General features: G+C 36.9%; 1 protein-coding gene across 1 annotated transcript in view; it reads right to left on the reverse strand.

The window, feature by feature from the left end:
* KBTBD3 (kelch repeat and BTB domain containing 3) overlaps positions 1 to 21,479 on the reverse strand; it is a 41,173-nt gene extending 19,694 nt beyond the window's left edge. The window contains exon 1 of the mRNA XM_010947150.3: positions 21,297 to 21,479. The gene's annotated coding sequence lies outside the window, so the exon portion shown is untranslated. The remainder of the gene's footprint in view (positions 1 to 21,296) is intronic.
* Between the last annotated feature and the right edge of the window lie 180 nt (positions 21,480 to 21,659).

Below are 21,659 nucleotides of genomic sequence, written 5' to 3' on the forward strand. Positions count from 1 at the left end.
GAATGTATATATGTGTATATGTAAATGATGTAATATCTAGAACAAACACTAAAGAGTCCATACAAGAGACAGTATTACTATAGCTGAATGAAAATGGAATCCTAAAAAAGGTCCAAGTAATGCATAGGAAGACATAAAAAAGAAAAAAGAGAAATTAAAAACAAAACAAACAAAAAAACAAACTTAAGTACTAACATATCTAAATTAAATGTAAATGGTGTATAGAAATATAATACCAATTAAAAGACAGAGATCAGTGGAGTGGATTTATTTTTAAGTGACCCAATCTTACACTTACTACAAGTAATTCACTTCAAATAGAATGATATAAGTAAGCTGAAAATCAAAGGATGGGAAAAGATATACTATGCAAGCATTAATTAAAAGAAAACAGGTGTAGATATGAATATCAGACAGAGCAGACTTCAGCAAGGAAAAGTATCAGGAACAGAGAGAAATATCACATAATGTCAATCTACCATGAAGACATAGCAAACCTAAAATGCGTCTATGCCAAACAAAAGAGCTGCAAAATAATGTGAAGCAAAAACTGATAGAACTGAAAAGAAAAACAGACAACTGTACTTATAACAGCTATAATGCTGGAGACTGAACACCCTACTCCCTAAAATTAAAAGAACAAGACAGTAAATCAGCAGTGATATGGAACACCAGAAGCCAACAGGATCTAATCAACAGAATATGCATTATTTTTAAGTGCCTATGAAACATATGCCAAAGGTGGTCATATCCAAAATCACAAAACAAACTTCAAATGATTTAAAAGAATTGAAGTCACACAGAATATGTTATCTGGCCACAATGGAATCAGACTAGAAATCAAGAAAAAGGTTAACATTAAAATGTCCACATACCTGGAAACTAAATAACGTACTTCTAAATAATTCACAAGGCAAAGACAAAGTCTCAAGGGAAATTTGTTTAAAATACATTGAACTGAATAAAAATGAAAATACAACATGTCTAAATATGTGGGAAACAGCTAAAACAATGCTGTGAGAAAATTTCACCTCAGTAAGTGCTTACATTACAAAAGAATAAAGGTCTCAAACCAATAACCTAAGCTCCCACCCTCAGGAAACCAGAAAAAAGGCAGCAAAATAAACTCAATGTAGGCAAAAGAGAAGAAATGATAATGAACAAATATCCATGAAACTGAAAATAGCAAAATGCAGAGAGAATCAATGAAACAAAGAGCTTATTCTTTGAAAAGTTCAATAAAGTAGACAAACCTCTAGCAAGACTGACAGAGAATAAAAGAGAAAACACAAATTACTGATATCAGAAATGAAACAAGGGAATTAGTACAGACCTTGAAAACATCAAAAGGAAAAGGAAGTACTAAAAACAATTCTATAAATAACAATTTGATAGTGCAGATGAAATGGACCAATTCCTTAAGGAACACACATTACCACAACTCACTCAAGATGAAATATAAACTTTGAACCGCCATGTTACTATTAAATAAACTAAACTTAGCAGAAGTATAAAGAATAAATACCGAATCTGTGTAATTTCTTCTACAGTATAAAGGAGTGAACACGTTCCAAATAAATTTATGAAGTCATTATTACTGTAGCATCCCAAAGACAGTACCAAAAATAAAAAAAGTTCAGCAATACATAAAAGAAACTATATACTACAACCATGTAGGTTTATCCAGGGGTGTAAGAGAAGTTCAATATTTGAGTATAAATCAATGTAATCCACCACTGAAGGACATATGAAAGAAATCTCATATGATCATTATCAACTGACACAGTAAAAGCACTGAAAAATCCAATACCTATTAATGAGAAAAACTTTCAGCAAACAAGGAATAGAGAAGAACTTCCTCAACTTGATAAAGAACATCTATAAAACACCTACAGCTAACGTTATTCTAAATGGTAAGGCACAGATGTCTTCAGGATGAGAAAAATGGCAAGGATGTCCACTCTTACCGCCGCCTTTCACTACGGCACTGGAAGCTCAGGCTAGCACACCTAGGGACCGCCCCTCCTCATTACTGGTTCTGATATCACACTTTGCGTCTAGTTGTCCTGTGTATCCTTTAACTGCTTATGTGGTTACAGATGATTTTACTGCTTTTGTCTTTTTGCTTCCCTATTAGTTTGTGTGTGAATGGTTGAAAGTACATTTGCTTTTACTGGTGAGTTTTCCTATTTTGTCATTTTCTTGTTTCTAGTTGTGGTCTCTTCTACGTGGAGAAGTTCCTTTAGCATTTGTTACGAAGCTAGTTTGGTGGTGCTGAATTCTTTTAGCTTTTGCTTATCTTTGAAGCTTCTGATTTCTCCGTCATATCTAAACGAGAGCCTTGCTGAGTAGACTATGCTTGGTTGTAGGTTTTCCTTTTCAACACTTTAAATATATTGTGCCACTCTCTTCTGGCCTACAGAGTTTCTGCTGAAAAATCAGCTGATAATCTCATGGGAGTTCCCATGTATGTTATCTGTTGCTTTTCTCTTGCTGCTTTTAACGTTTTCTCCATATCTTTAATTTTTCTCAGTTTGGTTACTGTGTGCATCACATGTTCCTCTTTGGGTTAATCCTGTATGAGACTCTCTGTGCTTCCTGGACTTGGGGGAGTGCCCTTTCTCAAGTTAGGGAAGTTTTCAGCTATTACCTCTTCTAGTATCTTCTCAGTTCCTTTCTTACTTCTCTTTCTGGGATCCCTGTAATGCAAATATTAGTGCACTTCATGTTGTCCCAGATGTCTCTTAACAATCCTCATTTCTTTTCGTGTGTGTGTGTGTGTGTGTGTGTGTGTGTGTGTGTGTGTGTGTTTCCTCTTCTGTGGTAGTTATTTCCACTACCTTGTCTTCCAGCTCACTGATCCATTCTTCTGCCTCATTTACTCTTATTCTCGGTTCCTTCTAGTGTACTATTCATGTCAGTAATTATATTATTCTTCAACTCCATTTGTCTGTTCTTTATATTTTCTAACTCTTTGCCAAAAACTTCAGCTTCTCACTCTGTGCATCTGTTCTCCTCCTGAGTTCTCTGATCACCTTCTCAATCATTACTCTGAACTTTTTCTTGGGCAGATTGCCTATTTCCTCATCACATACTTCTTCTTGTGGGATTTTACTTTGTGTCTTTGGAACATATTCCTCCGCCACCTCATTTTCTCTGAACTTCTATTTGCATTTTTATGTCGGTTAGTTACATTTCTTGACCTTGGAGTAGTGGCCCTCTGTATGAGAGTCCTGTGTGTCCCAGCAGCGCACTTCCTTCTCATCACCCGAGGCCAGGGTCCAGCTGGTCCCTGGGCAGTCTGGCTTGCATTTGCAGACTCCTTCCACAGGATGTGAAACTTGTTTTCTTACTTCTGGTGTCTGTCCCCTGGTGGGTGAGGCTGGACTAGAGGCTTGTGCAAGTTTCCAGGTGGGAGGGGTAGGTGCTTGCCCACTGCTGAGTGGAGCTGGGTCCTAGCCCTTTGGTGGGCAGGGCCATGTCCAGGGTCATGCCTAGAGGAGTTTGTGGCTCGGGAAGTCTGCTGATGGGTGGTGCTGTGTTCCCACCCAGTATGTTGTCTGGCTTGAAGGGACCTAGCACTGAAGCCTACAGGCTGTTGGGTGGGGCCAGGTCTCAGTGCTAATGACCCAAGCAAGATGGCAATTTCCAGGAAGACTCATGTAAATGAGTAATATCGGACTGTCTGCAATCAGCTTTTATGTCCCCACGATGAGCCATAGCCACCTCCAACCTCCCCAGGAGAACTTCTAAAACCAGCAGACAGGTCTAGCCCAGGTTCCTATGAAATCAGTGCCTCTGCCCTTGGTTCTGGCATACACAAGGTTCTGTGTTTGTGTCCCACGAGGGTGAAGTCTGCTTTCCCCAGTTCCGTGGAGTTCCTGTAATTAAGCCCTGTTGGCCTTCAAAACCAAATGCCCTGGGGGCTCCTCCTTCCAATGCTGTAGCTCCAGTCTGGGGAGCCAGACGTGGGGCTCAGAGCTCTTATTCCTGTGGGAGGGCCTCTGCAATACAATTTTTCTCCAGCTTGTGGGTCCCCCACCCAGGGAGGGGGTATGAGCCCAACTGTATCATGGCTGTTCCCCTCCTACCATCCTGCTGTGGTTCCCTCTTTAAGTTTACCATTGAAAAAGATCTTTTTTGGCAGATTCCAGTCTTTTTTTAATTGATGATTGTTTAGCAGTCAGTTGCGGTTTTGTTGTGATCCTGAGAGGAGGTGAGCTTGTGGTCCTACTACTTGCCATCTTGGCTGGAAATGAATCATAAATTTAAGTGAAGTTTTAAACTCTAACATTTAAAACTGTATAACTTTTAGAAGTAAGAAACTATAGGAGACAATCTTTGTGACTTAGGGTTACTCAATGAATTCTCAGATATGACATGAAAAGTATATCCATAGAGGAAAAAAATTGATAGAATGAATTTTACCAAAACTAAAGATTTTCCTTCTATGAAAGACTCTGGTAACATAACATAATGAAAAAACAACCTATGGGCTAGGAGAAAATATTTGCAAATGAAACCCAATAAAGGATTCATATCTAGAATATATAAAGAACTCTCAAAATTCACCAGTAAAAAAAAATCAAACAATTCAACCAAAAAACAGGCAAAGGGCATAAAGAAATTCACCAGTGAAAACATACAGATGACAAATAAGCACAGTCATATGGAATCACAGATGACCCAGAACTGCCAAAGCACTACTGAAGAAAAAGAATGAAGTTGGAGGAACAACCCTCTCAGACTTCAGACAATACTACAGAGCTACAGTCAAAACAGCATGGTATTGATACAAAATAGACATGGATCAATGGAACAGAATAGAGAGCTCAGAAATAAACCCACAAACTTTTGGTCATTTAATCTTTGACAAAGGAGTCAAGAACATACAATGGAGTAAAGACAGTCTCTTCAGCAAATGGTGTTGGGAAAACTGGACAGCTGCATGTAAATCAATGAAGTTAGACTATGCCCTCACACCATACACAAAAATAAACTCGAAATGACTTAAACATGAGACAAGACACTATTAACCTTTTAGAAGAACACTTAGGCAAAACATTATCTGACATGAATCTCATCGATGTTCTCCTAGGGCAATCTACCCAAGCAATAGAAATAAAAGCAAAAATAAACAAATGGGACTTAATTAAACTTGTAAGCCTTTGCATAACAAATGAAACCATAAGCAAAACAAAAAGACAACCTACGGAATGAGAGAAAATATTTGCAAATAATGAGACTGACAAGAGCTTAATTTCCAGAATATATAAACAGCTCATATAACTTAATAACAAAAAAACAAACAACCCAATCCAAAAATGGGCAGAAGACCAAAATAAGCAATTCTCCAATGAAGACGTATCAATGGCCAATAGGCACATGAAAAAATGCTCAATATCACTAATTATCAGAGAAATGCAAATCAAAACTATAATGAGGTATCACCTCACACCAGTCAGAATGGCCATCATTCAAAAGTCTACAAACAATAAGTGGTGGAGAGGCTGTGGAGGAAAAGGACCCCTCTTACACTGTTGGTGGGAATGTAGTTTGGTGCAGCCATTAAGAAAAACAGTATGGAGAGTCCTCAAAAGACTAAAAATAGACTTACTATATCATCTAACAGTCCCACTCTGGGGCATATATCCAGAGGAAATCTTAATTGAAAAAGATACATGTACCCCAATGTTCACAGCAGCACTATTTACAATAGCCAAAGACATGGAAAGAACCTAAATGTCCATCGTCAGATGACTGGATAAAGAAGCTGTGGTATATTTATACAATGGAATACTACTCAGCCATAAAAAAAGAATAAAATAATGCTATTTGCAGCAACAAGGATGGACCTTGGAGAATGTCATTTTAAGTGAAGTAATCCAGAAAGAGAAAGAAAAATACCATATGATATCACTTGCAGTGGAATCTAAAGAAAAAAAAAAGACAAACTTATTTACAAAACAGACTCACAGACATAGAAAACAAACATGGTTATGGGGTTGGGTGGGGAAGAGAGTGGGAAAAGATAAATTGGGAGTCCAAGGTTTTCAGATACTAACTAATATATATACATAAAATAGATAAGCAAGTTTATACTGTATAGCACAGGGAACTATATTCAATATCTTGTAGTAACTTATGGTGAAAAACAATGTGAAAACATATATATATATGTTCCTATATCACTGAAGCAGAGTGCTGTACACCAGAAACTGACACAACATTGTAAACTGACTGTACTTCAATAAAAAAAAAATATATATATATATATATATACACAGAGAGAGAGAGAAAGAAAGAGAGTCAATAGCTTTAAGTCAATAGCATTAGTCATCAAAGGCATACTTTGCTTTACTGCACTTCACAGATACTGCATTTTTGAAGATCTGTGCTGTCAGATGATGATTAGCAATTTTTAGCACTAAAGTATTTTAAATCTGAAGTGTGTACATTGCTGTTTTTTAAAAAGCATAATGCTATTGCACACCTAATAGACTATATAGTATCGTATAAGCATAACTTTTATGTGCACTGGGGAAAAACTCATATAACTTGCTTTATTGCTATATTTGCTTTATTTCAGAGGTCTGAATCAAATTTCCTGTATTTCCTAGGTATGCCACTATGAAATGTGAAATTAAGACCATAGTGAAATATTACTACTTATTAGAATTGCTAACACAATATTATAAATAGTGGTAATGCTAAAAGATTGAGAGAATGCAGAGACACTGGGTCACTCATACATTACTAGTAGAAATTATTTGGCAGTTTCTTTAAAAATTGTTTAGTTTCTGTTTACAAGACAGTGATCTTTGGCCAAGGAACTCTATGTGCAATTCTGCCTGAGGCAAGACCCCAAACAATGAGCCTGGCTGGCTTGGATGCCTTCTTTGCTGTATTTGCCCAGGCAGGGAGGTGAATTCCTAGGTCCACTGACTGCTGAGCACAACTCCACCCCACCCCCAAGGAAACCTGGCCAGAGCACCCGGGAAACAGCCCTGCAGCCCTTGAAAAGTGCCAAGTCAGTGACTCTGCGCATCTGCAGAGCCCAGCTTGTGACCCTGTCTGACCGAGGAATTTGGTGCGCAGTTTTGCCTGATTCAGCTTCTTGGCCAGCAAGCCATACCAGCTGAGAAGGCTGTTTTACAGCCCCCAGGCTGCAAAGCAAATTCAAAGCCTGGCCTAGGACTAAATCCAGCTTCCAGGCCTGCTCAACCAGGAAAACTAACCAGAACATCACGAAGCTGCGTAACTCAACCTACAGCCCTGCTTACAATGGCAAAGAAACAGAAAACTGAGCCAACATGACACCATCAAGGGAAAGTAGTAACGCTTCAATAACTGATCCTAAAGAAATGGAGATCTCTGAACTGTGTGCAAAGATTTCAGAATAATACTCTCAAAGGGTTTAGTGAATTTCTTTACAGACAATTAAACAGAATTAGTAAAACAATGCATAAACAAGACAAGAAGTTCAACCAAGAAATAAAATCCATTAACAGCAAACAAACAGAAATCCTACAGTTGACAAATACAATGACTAGCCTGAAGAATTCAGTGGAAAGCTTTAACATCAGACTTGGTCAAGCAGAAGAAATAATCAGTGAACTACAAGGTAAAGCATTTGAAATTATCCAGTTAGAGGAGAAAAAAATGAAAAAGAGTGAAAATAGCCTATGAGAGCCACAAGACACCATCAAAAGAGTAATACTTGCATTATGAGAATCCCAGAAGAAGAAAAGATAAAGGGACAGAAAGTATTTTTAAAGCAATGATGGTTGAAAACTGTCCAAATCTGGGAAGAGAAATGGACATCCAGAGTCATGAGGCCCAAGGGACCCCAAATAGATTATACCCAACAAGGGCTACAGAGACACATTATAATTACATTGTCAAATGTCAGACAAGAAAGAATTTTAAAAGCAGCAGGAGAATAACACATTATACACAAGGGACAACCCCCACCATAGACCACAGGCAGATTTCTCAACAGAAACTTCTTAGGCCTGGAGAGAATGGAGTGATATATTCAAAATATTGAAAGAAAAAAGCTGCCAATTAAGAATATTATACTTGCCAAAGCTATCTTTCAGAAATGAATGAATGAAAGATCAAGACTTTCCTATACAAACAGAAACTGAAGGAGTTCATCACTACTAGACCTGCCTTAAAAGAAATCCTACAGGGAGTTCTTCAAGCAGAAATGAAAGGATGCTAATTAATATGATAAAGACATGAATGTAAGTGTAAAACTAACTGATAATAGTAAATATACAAAGTCAGATTCTCTAATATTGTAATGGTGGTACATAATTCACTTACAATTCTAAAAACTGAAAAATAAACATTAAAAAATAACCATAACTACAGTAATATATTAGATGCACAATATAAAGTATATATAAATTGAAACATCCATAACTTAAAATGTAAGGGGAGAGAAGTAAAAATTTAGTTTATGTATGCTATCAAAATTAAGTTATCAGCTTAAAATAGGATGTTAAAGACATAAGAAATATTACATAAACCTTATGGTAACCAGAAAAAAAAAACCTGTAGTAGTTACACAAAAGATTATGATAAAGGAGTCAAAGAATCCACTAAAAAAGTCATCAAATCACAAAGACAGAAAAATAAAAAATGAAGAACAAAATGAGAACACAATTAACCAAATGACAATAAGTAAGTCTTTACCTATTAATAAATAGTGAATGGATTAAATTCTCCACTCAAAAGACACAGAAGAGCTGAATGGATTAAAGGAAAAAAAAAAAGGCTCCAAAAGCTGACTACAAAAGATTCACTTTAGTTTTAAAGACACATAAACTGAGAGTGAAGAAATGGGTAAAGATATTTCAAGCAAATGGTAACCAAAAGAAAGCAGGGGTAGCTGTATTTGTATCAGACAAAATAGACGTTAAGCTAAAAATAGTCAAAAGAGACAAAGGATATTATATGATGATAATGGGGTCAGTCCATCAAGAAGATATAATAATTGTAAATATTTATGCAACCCAATATCAGAGCATTTATATATATTTATTTATTTATACATAATTCTTAAAATACTAACAAAACAGGAAAAATAAATGAATATAATAACAGTTGGGGACTTTAATACCCACTCTCAACAACGGATAGATCATCCAGAAAATCAATAAGAAGCTATATTTAAACAACACTATAGACCAAATTAACCTAATAGACATATACAAATATTCCGTCCAAGAATAGCAGAATACTCATTCTTCTCAAGGGCACACAGAACATTTTCTAGGCTAGAATATACATTAGGCCACAAAGCAAGTCTCAGCAAATTTAGGAAGATGAAATCACACCAGTTATGTTTCCTGGCCACAATCATATGAAACTATAAATCAGTATCAGGAGGAAATCTTGATAATTGGCAAATATAATTGGAAATTAAACAACACCCCCCGCAAACAACCAATGTTTAGAGAAGGAACTAAAAAGAAAATTTAAAAGTATCTTGTGAAAGTGAAAATGGAAATACAATATACCAAAACTTATGGGATGGAACAAAAACAGTCCTAAAAGCAAAGTTTATAGCATTATATCAAGAAAAAAGAAAGACCTCAAATAAACTACCTAATTTTACATCTCAAGGAACTAGAAAATGCAGAACAAAATAAGCCCAAAGTTAGCAGAAGTAAGGAAATAATCAAGGTTAGAGGAGATATAAATAAATAGAAAACAGAATGACAAAACGAAGAGTTAGTTCTTCGAAAAAATACATAAAAGTGACAAACCTTTAACCTGACTAACCAGGAAAGGGAGAGACAGAGAGAGAAAGAGAGGAGCGGGTGGGATAGAGGGAGGGAGGGAAAGAGAGACAGAGAGAGCAAGAGAGAGAGAGACAGAGAGAGAGAGCTGGCTGAGAAGCTAAACAAATAAAGTTATAAATGAAAGAGGAGATATTCCAACTGGAACCACAGAAATACAAAAGATCATAAGAAACTACTACAAACAATTGTATGACAGCAAACTGGACAACTAAGAAGAAATGGATAAATTCCTAGAAACGTACACCCTACCAAGCCTGAATCATGAAGCCCAACTTCTCTAAGGCTGAATCAGTAATCAAAAGGGAAGTCTCAACGAAGAAAAGTCCAGAATGGAGTCACAGGTGAAATTCACTGAACGTTTATAAAAGAATTAAGGTCAATTTTTTTCAAATTCTTCAAAAATACTGAAGGGGTGGGGAATACTCCTAAACACATTTTATAAGACCAGCATTACTGTGGTAACAAAGCCAAATAAGGCCACTACAAAAAAGTAAAACTACACAACAATATCCCTGATGAGTAAAGATGCAAAAATTCTCAGCAAATTACTAGCAAACCAAATTCAACAGCACGTTAAAAGGATCATACCCCATGATGCATCCTGGGGATGCAAGAGTAGCTCAACATACACAAATCAATAAATGTGATTCATCACACTAATAAAAAGATAAAAATCATACGATCATCTCAATAGATGCAGAAAAAAATCTGAAAATTCAACATCCATTCATGATAAAGATTCTCAATAAACTGGGAATAGAAGTAGTTCGACCTAATAAAGGCCATATATGACAAGGCCACAGCTAACATCATACTCGATGGTGAGAGGTTGAAAGCTTTTCCTTTAGTGTCAATACCAGGCTAAGGGTACCAACTCTTATCATTCACTATTCAACATAGCACTGGAAGCTTCAGCCAGAGTAGTCAGGAAACAAAAACAAATAAAAGGCATCAGACTCGGAAAGGAAGAAGTAAAGCTGGCTTTGTTTGCAGATGACATGATTTTATATATAGAAAACCCTAAAGACTCCACCAAAAAGTATTAGCAGTAATAAATAATTTCATCAGGGGAGTGCTAATGCTAACCCCCAATATATCACCTCATACTTGTCAACATGGCTACTGTCAAAAACACAAGCAATAATGAGTACTCTTAGGGATGGGGAGAAAAGGAAAGAAAACTTTGTACACTTTTGGTGTGAATGTAAATTGGTACAGACAATATAGAAAATAGCATGAAGGTTCCTCAAAAAATTAAAAATACAAGTGCCACATGACACAGCAATTCAACTTCCGGGTATACATCCAAAAGAAATCAAATCACTCTCCTGAGGAGTTATCTGTATCCCCATGTTCACTGCAGCATCTACAATAGTCAAGACATGGAAAAACCTTAAATGGGTGAATGATGGATAAAGGAAATGTGATATACACACACACAGGGAAATTATTCAATCATTAAAAAAAAAGAAGGAATCTTGCCAGCTGCGACAACATGGATTGACTTTGAGGGCATTATGCTAAGTCAGATAGAGAAAGACAAATACTGTATGATATTACTTATATGTGGGATCTAAAAAAAACCAAATTCATAGAAATAGAGAACCAACTGGTGTTTGCCAGAGGTGGGAGGTGTGTGTGTCTACATGTGTGTCAGTGTGTGGAGTGGGGCAGGGGGAACTGGTTGAATGTGGTCAAAATGTACAAACTTCCACTTACAAGATAAATAAGTTCTAGTTAACAATACTGTACTGAATATCTGAAAGTTGCTAAGAGAGTAGATCTTACAAGTTCTCATCAAAAGAAAAAAAATTGTAACTGTAGGTGATAGATGTTAACTAAACTTATTGTAGTAATCACTTAGCAATATATACATATACCAAATCATGATGTTGTATACAATGTAATAATATATCAGTTATATCTCAAAAAGTTGGAGGTGGGAAGCCAAACATATACCATATTCCCCAATAGTCATGACACGGGCATTTATCCTAGAGAAATGAAAACTTACGTGGGCATAAAAACCCACACATGATTTTTCACAGCATCTTTCTTTTCTTTTCTCTTTTCTTTTTCGTTTCCTTTCCTCCTCTCCTCTTTTTTCTTTCTTTCTTTCTTTCCTTTTCTTTTCTTCTTTCCTCATTTACTTCATTAAAGTACAGTCAGTTACAAGGTGTCAATTTCTGGTGTACAGCACAATGTCCCAGTCATGCATATACATACATATATTCATTTTCATATTCTTTTCATTAAAGGTTATTACAAGATATTGAATATAGAAAATTTTTAAATCTACTTTTATATATAGTGGCTAACATTCGAAAATCTCAAACTCCCAAATTTATTCCTTCCTTCTCCTTTCACCCCAGTAACTGTAAGATTGTTTACTATGTCCGTGAGTCTGTTTCTGTTTTGTAGATGAGTTCACTAGTGCCCTCTCTTTTTCTTAGATTCCACATATGAGTGATATCATATGGTATTTTTCTTTCTCTTTCTGGCTTACTTCACTTAGAACGATGATCTCTAGGCCCATCCATGTTGATGCAAATGGCATTATCTTATTCCTTTTTATGGCCGAGTAGTATTCCATTATAGAAATATACCACTTCTTTATCCAGTCATCTGTCAATGGACATGCGACTGACAAAGGTTTAATTTCCAGAATATATAAACAGCTCATACAACTTAGTAACAAAAAAACAACCAAATCTAAAAATGGGCAGAAGAGCTAAATAAGCAGTTCTCCAGTGAAGACATACAAATGACCAATAGTCACATGAAAAAATGCTCAATATCACTAATTGTGAGAGAAATGCAAATCAAAACTACAATGAGGTGTCACCTCACACCAGTCAGAATGGCCGTCATTCACAAGTCCACAAACGAAAAATGCTAGACAGGGTGTGGAGATAAGGGAACCCTCCTACACTGTTGGTGGGAATGCAGTTTGGTGCAGCCATTATGGAAAACAGTATGCAGACTCCTCAAAAAACTAAAAACAGACTTAGCATACAATCCAGCAATCCCACCCCTGGGCATATATCCAGAGGGAACTCTAATTTGAAAAGATACATGCACCCCAATGTTCATAACAGCACTATATACAATAGCCAGGACACGGAACCAACCTAAATGTCCACTGACAGATGACTGGATAAAGCTGTTGTATATTTAGATAAGGGAATACTACTCAGTTATAGCAGCTTTATTCATGCAGTCAAAAACTAGAAACAACCAAAATGCTGCTCAATGGGTGAATGAGTATACAAACTGTGGTACATACATCCATACCATGGAATACTAAAAAGAAACAAACCACTGATATACACAACAACTTAGATGGATTACCAAGGGCAATATGATGAGTGAAAAACAAATAATCTCAAAAGGTCACATACTGTATGATTCCATTTCTATAATATTCTTGAAATGATAAAAGTATAGACATGAAAAACAGATTAGTGGTTTTGAGGGATTAAGGACTATGGAGTGGGGGCTGGGGGGAGGTGAATAAGCACAAAAGAGACCTTTGCAGTGATCTATATTAATCTGTGACTTGATTGTGACAGTAGTTCAGGAACCTACACAGGTGATAAATGACACAGAATTATATACAGACAGTATTAATGTCAAATCTCTTGTTTTGAATTTGCACAATAACTACATAAGATATAAGCACTGGAGAAATTGGTTGAAGGATATATGTGATTTCTCTGTACTATTTTTGTAATTTCCTGTGTATCTGTAATTATCTAAAAATACAAATTGAAAGAAAAAGACAACGATAATTCAAATCAAACTATTTTGATATTACCGTTTTGTTCTTGTTCAAAAAACTTAGAAAATAAAAAGAAAACATCTTTTTATTTTGGGTATCAGTGGTTCCTCAGTTTTTGAGAATAAGTTGAATGTAAAACAAAACAGCTAAAAGGTACTCAAACCTGAGACTTTCAAAAGGATAAAACCCATATTTCTGCATAAAGGCGTACATCTCAAGAATATCAATTTAAAAAACCCAACGACAAATATTTTTATATTAAACTCATTGCCATTAATAACATGAGTGTAATTTGGATTTTGTGTTGGATTAAGTCAATTATTGAGGCTATTTATGAACAAGAGTGAAACCCAACAACACAAGTATAAAGAAATTCTTATTTCTATAGATAGTCACAGAAAGCAAACTTTACTAGGAAACTTCAAGTATTTTCAAGTAACTATTCTTAAATATATAAGGATCACACATAGCTATTTACTTTCATAAAGTTGTTAAAAGATAAAGCCTGCCATATATATTCTATACAGAATGACAACTCCCAGAAGCTAAAATTTTTGTTTCTTAAATTTGGTTTTTAATAAATCTCTACTTATATTAGTATATTTTGCTAATACCAAAGAATCTGGGATTCAGAGCTGAGGGAACAGAGTCCTAAATTGTCCATCAATTACGAAGTGACACCTACTGAGGCTCTGTGAGGCTCTGGTTTCCTCATCTGCCAAGTGGACACACCAATTACACTGTACTGTTGTGATGCTTAAATGATAATAATGACTATTAGATTAATATTGTCAAGTGGTATATAAATATAAGTAGTTAAAATCAATAATAACATACACTTAGCCAGTAATATTATGTTAATTCTTAAATCTTGGTAAAAGATCTGTAAAGCAATTTTTTTCCTCCAAGTTATTCTGTAAATTCAACATCATATTTCACTAATGTTAAGACACACATTTTTTCACACTTAACATATCTGAAATTGATAGATAGGAATCTTACAATCACTTCCAGTTAAATAGCAGTCATAACATATTTGTCATTAGATGCACCAAAATGTGAAGGATACGTATCAGTGTCTTAAAAGAAAATCCTGAATAATGGACATTCATTTATGAAATGATGCATCACCGATGCTCCTGATAACAGAAAACAATATTATGTAGAAAAACATGGACACTGAGACTCTGGAGTTGAAGGTGAATTAGAAAAGATAGACTCTGAATATAAGCATCTCAGCTAATTAATTTGTATGTGTGTGTATATATATATATATATATATATATATATACATACACATATATATACACACAGACTTTTTTTTAACAAGTAACAAATTATCACTTATTGTTCCAATACTGAAATGCTTATATTTCTTTAATGGGTGTACAAGGTTGGTATGATTTTTTTTTTAAAGGGCTTTCCCTAAGTACAAAAAATTCCAAGTGATGAAAAGCTGTGTCATAGTTAAAACAGCATTTTTTTTCTTTCTTAGTAGCACGTAAAACAATTGCGTATTTTTTAAAAATGTATCTCAGCTTCAATGAAGCATCTTCCTGCCCAAAACGTTGAATCACTTTTTAAAGCTATTCTCGTTCTTTCTTCTAATGTTTTCCATTAGTATTTGACTTTTTAAAAATGAATCAATAAAAGTACAAGAATCAAGCCTAAGAACCAAATCTTTGATACTAAGTAATGACAAAAAAGCATATGCAACTTGATAGACACGGAATATTAAACTAAAGCTGTGCTGAGGCTGATCTGGACTTTGATTTAATCAGATCTTTCAATGATACTAGTTTGGTAACTGATGTTTCAATATAGAGTATGATTTCTGGCTTATTCTATTCAATATTTATTGTAGAGTGCTAACTCTCTGCCAGGTACTAAATAAGGCACTAGAGAATGGAGAATAAAGGCAGATATTATTTATCCCTGCTTTCCTGATGTTTCGTATCTGAAATGGAAGACTGACAAATTATAAATTGTAATAAATACTATTAAGAAACAACTGGGAAATAGAAATAGAAATGAATAGTAGGGGGAGCATTCAACTTCAGATAATGACAACGGTAACAATGAGCACTTACATAGTGTTTACTCTATAGCACATGCTTTACATACTCTAACCTTCAAAACAACAGTATAAAATAGATGCTACTATTGTCCCTACTTTATAGGCAGGGAAAATGAGGCTTAACATATCTGAAATTGACAGATTGTCTTACAATCACTTACGTCAGGGGGCAGTCGTAACACGTTTGTCATTGCACGTGTATGTGCAACAAAATGTGAACAACGGGTTATCAGCGTCTTGGAAGGAAACACTGAAGGTAACAATGGCCCGCAAGTAAGCAGGGACCTGGGATGGAACCCCAGACAGCCTGGCTCCAGAGCGCATCCTCTCAACCACTACAATATTAGGGAGAGACTTTCTGTGAAGGTGTCACTCAAGTTGACACCTGAATATGTTCTGAAGGTGAGAGGTTGGTGAGGGAAAGCCTGTATAAAGCTCTGAAGTGGGAAAGGGTCTTTCAGTTCTAGGATATGAAGGAAGGCCAGCATTGCTGGAATATAGTTAATGAGAGAAAGAATACTGGGGAGACAGGGCAACAGAAGGCTAGCCCTGTAGGCCACAAGGAGCTGGAATTTTATTCTAAGTGAAACTGGAATTATGGAAGACTGAACTGGACATGATCTGATTTATTTTTTTAAATAATTTTTCTGGCTGACATGTGAAAAATGAATTAAAAGAAGGTAAGATAGAATCCAAGTCATTCATTTATTCAACATATATTAGAAAGTTTACAAAGCAGCTATTATTGTAGTAAGCACTACTCCAGACACTGGGCATACAGTCAAAAACAAAAGAGACGAGGTCCTCCCCTCTGAGTGTACTTTAGAATGGTGACCAGACACACAAACCACCCCTTCTCCTACATCCACAATTTCTCCCACTCTCCTGAGCATTTTCAGTTAGCATACAAATTTTAGTATCTCTCATCTTTAAACAAATATCAAACAAACAAAAATCTATCCTTTGATCTTTTATTCTCCTCTAGCTACCATCCTATGTTTCTACTTTCAGAAAAACTTTTTTAAAGAACTGTCTGCAGTAACTTCACCTCTAGTTATCATTTCAACCCAATACAATCAAGTTCCTCTCTTTCACTATATTAAAATTGCTGGTCACTGGAATGAAAACTTTTTAAATTTGTATGGAAACACAAAAGACCCCTAACAGCCAAAACCCTCTTGAGAAGGAAGAACAAAGCTGGCGGTATCACACTTCCTGACTTCACACCATACTACCAAACTACAGTCATCAAAACAGTACGATACTGAAAAATTGTGCTCTACACTGGAATTTGACACAACATTGTAAAATGATTATAAACCAATAAAAAAATGTTAAAAAAAAAAAAACAGTACAATACTGGCACACAAAAACAGACATACAGAACAATAGAGCAGGATAGAAAGCCCAAAAATAAACCCACGCACTCATGGTCAATTAATCTACAAGCAAGGAGGCAAGAATATACAATGGAGAAAAGACAGTCTTTTCCCAGTGGTGCTGGGAAAACTGGACGGCTATCTGCAGAAGAATTAAAGTAGAACATTCCCTAACATCGGATACAAAAATAACTCAAAATGGATTAAAGACTTAAATGTAAGACCAGATACTATAAAACTCCCAGAGGAAAACACAGGCAGAACACTCTTTGACATAAATCTCAGCAATACTTTTTTGGATCCATCCCCTAGAGTAATGGAAACAAAAGCAAAAATAAACAAGTGGGACTTAATTAAACTTAAAAGCTTTTACACAACAAAGGAAACCATAAACAAAATGAAAGACAACCTATATAGAATGAGAGAAAATATTTGCAAACGACGTGACAAAAGCTTAATTTCCAAAATACACCAACAGCTTATACAGCTCAGTATCAAATGACCCAATCAAAAAATGGCAGAAAACCTAAAAAGACATTTTTCCAAAGGAAACATACAGATGGCCAATAGGCACATGAAAGGATGCTCAGCATTACTAATTAATAGAGAAATCCAAGTCAAAACTACAATAAGGCATTACCTCACACTGGTCAGAATGGCTATCATCAAAAAGTCTACAAATAATAAACGCCGGAGAGGGTGTAGAGAAAAGGGGACCCTCCTGCACTGTTGGTGGGAATGTAAACTGGTGCAGCCACTATAAAGAATAGTACGGAGATTCATTTAAAAAACTAAACACAGAGTTACCATATGATCCTGCAAGCCAACTCCTGGGCATATATCTGGAAAAGGCAAAAACTCTAATTTGAAAAGATACATGCACCCGAATGTTCACAGCAGCACTATTTACAACAGCCAAGACATGGAAGCAACCTAAATGTCTATCAAGTTTGGATGGGTAAAGAAAATGTGATATATATACACAAGGAACTATTACTCAGCCATAAAAAATAAATAAATAATGCCATTTGCAGCAACATGGATGGACCTAGAGACTATCTTACTAAGTGAAGTCAGACAGAGGAGGATGAATACTATATGATACCACTTTTATCTGGAATCTAAAACAATGATACAAATAAACTTATTCACAAAACAAAAACAGACTCACAGACATAGAAAACAAACTGATGGTTACCAAAGGGGAAAGGGGGTGGGGAGGGATAAATTGAGAATCTAGGATTAACAAATACAAACTACTATATATAAAACAGATAAACAACAAGGACTACTGTATTGCACAGGGAACTATATGCAATATCTTGTAATAACCTATAATGGAAAACAATCTGAAGAAGTATATATATATGTATGTATAACTGAATCACTTTGCTGTACACCTGAAACATTAAAAATAACTGTACATCAATATAAATAAATAATAAAAATAAATAAATACAAGTAAATAAAATGGCTCATGTCAATGTCACCACACTTCGATCTTGCAGTCAAATGCTAACTTCTCTCTCTGTCTTACTTACCTCTCAGAAGTATTCACATTGTTAATTAGTTCCCCCTTCTTTTTTATGCCACAACACTTTTTAGGCTTCCTATCTCCTCCTCAGTCTGATCAGGGAAGCTTCTAGCACTGTGATTAAGGGCGTGGACTTCTAGACTCGAGTCTGAAGACAGGCTGGTTCAGAAGTGCTTACCGTGCTTATGGTGGAGGACAAACACAGGAAGAGAATGTTTCCCTTTCTTGGATAAGATAGAAAACTTGATGGAGGTTTAGACTAGAGACTGGAGATGGAGAGAAAAGGATGGATTTTAGCTCTATTTTAGAAGTAGAACCAGTAGAATTGGGGACAGATCAGATACAGAAATCCATAAAGGAATCGGATAAAGGAAAAGGGGAAATCAAGATTTCTTCCTTCAGTAACTGGAAGAATTACGGAGATACTTATTGAAGTCTTAGAAAGAAAGTTTTGCAATGGAATAAAAAGCTAATTGAACATTACCTAGAAAAAAAATCACTGAATCTTAAGAGATGATCTCATCTGATGCTTTTCCATCGAAATTGAGACCTGGGAGAGGTTATGTGAGTTACCCAAAGTCACATAGATAATTGGTGGAAGCACTGAAAACAGAACAAGAGTCTCTCAGAATCCTGCTAAGAAGCCACAGATCAGGATTCAGCAAGATGACTATTACTCACAAGCCTGCTGAGTCTTCATCACTTCAGTCCTTTCCCCCCTAACCAATGCAATAAAAAATACCGTAATAAAGCTTGGGGGTTTATTCAATATATTTAAGCAAGTTAGTAACTGTACACTTTACATTTCCTCAAGAAAAAAGTAAGGAAAGTAAAGGTAGACAGAATATAAATATCAGTGTTAGCTCACGAAAATAATTAAATCTAGTGTAAAAGTTCATCAAAAACATATGCGAAGTCTATTATCCGTAAAAGGCAAGGTACACATGAATTTCCCCCTCAAGCAGTTTACCTTCTAATTTGCAAGATAACACACATATAAATATTTCAGGCAAATTGGAGAGATGTCATAAGGCAGTACTAGAATAATTGCCAAATGTATATATTTTTAAGTACTCTGAGGTAGATCTTTAGAAAAGGTAAGGTTTGAGCTAAGCCTTTAATGAAGACAAGAATTTATAAAGTAGATAAAGAAGTGGATTAAATTGAACAAACCTATAATGCCCACTAGGGTACCAGGCTTAGGGCTGGGGGGTTGGGAGTGGGATGAGTGAGCTTTTTACGTGTGTTCCGCAGAGACATCCTCTTTGGAATGACAGTTAAGCTGAGATCTGAATGATACAGAGGAACAAGGAATGTGATGGTGGGAGAAGAGAATATTTGGAGTTGCAAGAATAAGCACAAATAATCATGGCATTACCTGCCTGTATTAGGCTCTACAGACTGAACACACAGAGCTTAGGTGAACGGCAAAAGAGTGGACCATTAATTCCTAAACCTGAATTTAAATAATTTCAAATACTCTTTCTGATCTCAGTTTCAGATAACAAATATAAAATTGTTTTAGAAACAGAAAAGTAACATACCAAAATTGTAAAAGTCAGTTCCAGAAGACAAGAATGGAAAAGTTTTAATATGATTCTTAGATGCATAAAGTTAAAGTTGTAATCATTGCTGATCTGTAATCAGTAGATAATTTATACTTTACATAGCTTCACATTTTCTTCTATCAGAGTTTTTGGTACATGTTCTGTCGTCTTTGCCAGATTGTAAGCTCTGCAGATGGTAAGCTGATACAGTACCTGACACAGGATTTTAGTATTAGCTACACTGATACATCAAGACAGTAATTCATTTTACAGCCATTTAAGGATTTGTGTTTGTATGTGTTCAAGATCCCATCGACTTGCAAATGATTGGAGGAAGTTCATGATATCTCGAAAAGTTAAAAGAAACAAATATAGATGAAAACAGAAGAGAACCCATCTTAAAGATGGAAATAATCCGCAGAGAACTGTGTTATTATTACTGGTGGCCTTTAGCTAACATTCCCTGGCAGCCAAAGAGGGGAATCGGCTGAATCCCAGGGTGGCATTTAATCTACCACACGATGAGGCACTTACATTCATGGTCAGAGATCAACTTTTCCCTGGACCAAAACCCGCAAAGATCTCTGATCCGGAGCAAGTAACTAACAGAGACACAGAGTAACTATGGAGGGCTCCCTAAATTATTTGGTTCTGTTGCTTTCAAAGCAAGGACCTCTTTTAACAATGGAACCACCGGTGCGTCAACAACAGGATCCTGTTCTCTCCCTAAGGCTCTGGCCCAGGCTTGGCAATCGCAAAAACAGCACCTAGGTCACTTTATGGCCTCAACACAGTGTCAGCGCTAGATCAGATGCTCCTTAGCAGCCCTGGTTTCAGGCAGAACCGACGCCCCGCACTGGGGGCAGAGCAGCGGCTCGGCCCCAGTCTTCCCAGGCGGGTTTCAGGGCGGGCAGCTACGGGTAGCAATTATCTAGGTGAGCCGCGGGGCTTCTGCCTAAGGGGCTGGGGGAGGAAACACAACTCCTGGGGGCACCATGCAGCGCCCCTCCAGCCACAGAAACCTCTCCCGCCGAGGAAAACTCAGGAGCGGCAGAGGCAGCTGAAGCCAAGAGAATCCTGTCCTTGTGGATAACAGGGGCCGATGCTGGTCCCCAGGAACAAGGCGCTGCCATCCCACTCCTCAGAGCCCAGAGATCACCCACCTGCAACTGCAGTCTCCGAAGTCTCCACCCCAGTCTCTCTGCCTCCAGAGGCCTGACTGCGATTGGCCTGCACCTCTGTCCCGTCAGCTCTCCTCCAAGTGTGAGTGGCGTAACCATCCCATACGCTGCGGGCCTTTTGTCCCTCCCTCCGCTCCCCGCCGAAGCCACGCCCCACGTGACGGTCACGCGCTGCCGCAGAGCGCAGAGGAGGGGCGCCCTCTCGGCTCCCAGGGGAGGAGGCGGCGGAGTCGGGGGCGGGGACGTGAGGGCTCTCGCTGACGACGCGCCGTTGATGTAAGCGACGCCCCGCCCCCTCCGCACGGGCGCCGGAAAGAAGTGGGTGGGGCCCCGCCAGCGTCCGCG

Source organism: Camelus bactrianus, chromosome 10 (assembly GCF_048773025.1).
Source record: "Camelus bactrianus isolate YW-2024 breed Bactrian camel chromosome 10, ASM4877302v1, whole genome shotgun sequence".
Classification (NCBI taxonomy): Eukaryota; Metazoa; Chordata; class Mammalia; order Artiodactyla; family Camelidae; genus Camelus; species Camelus bactrianus.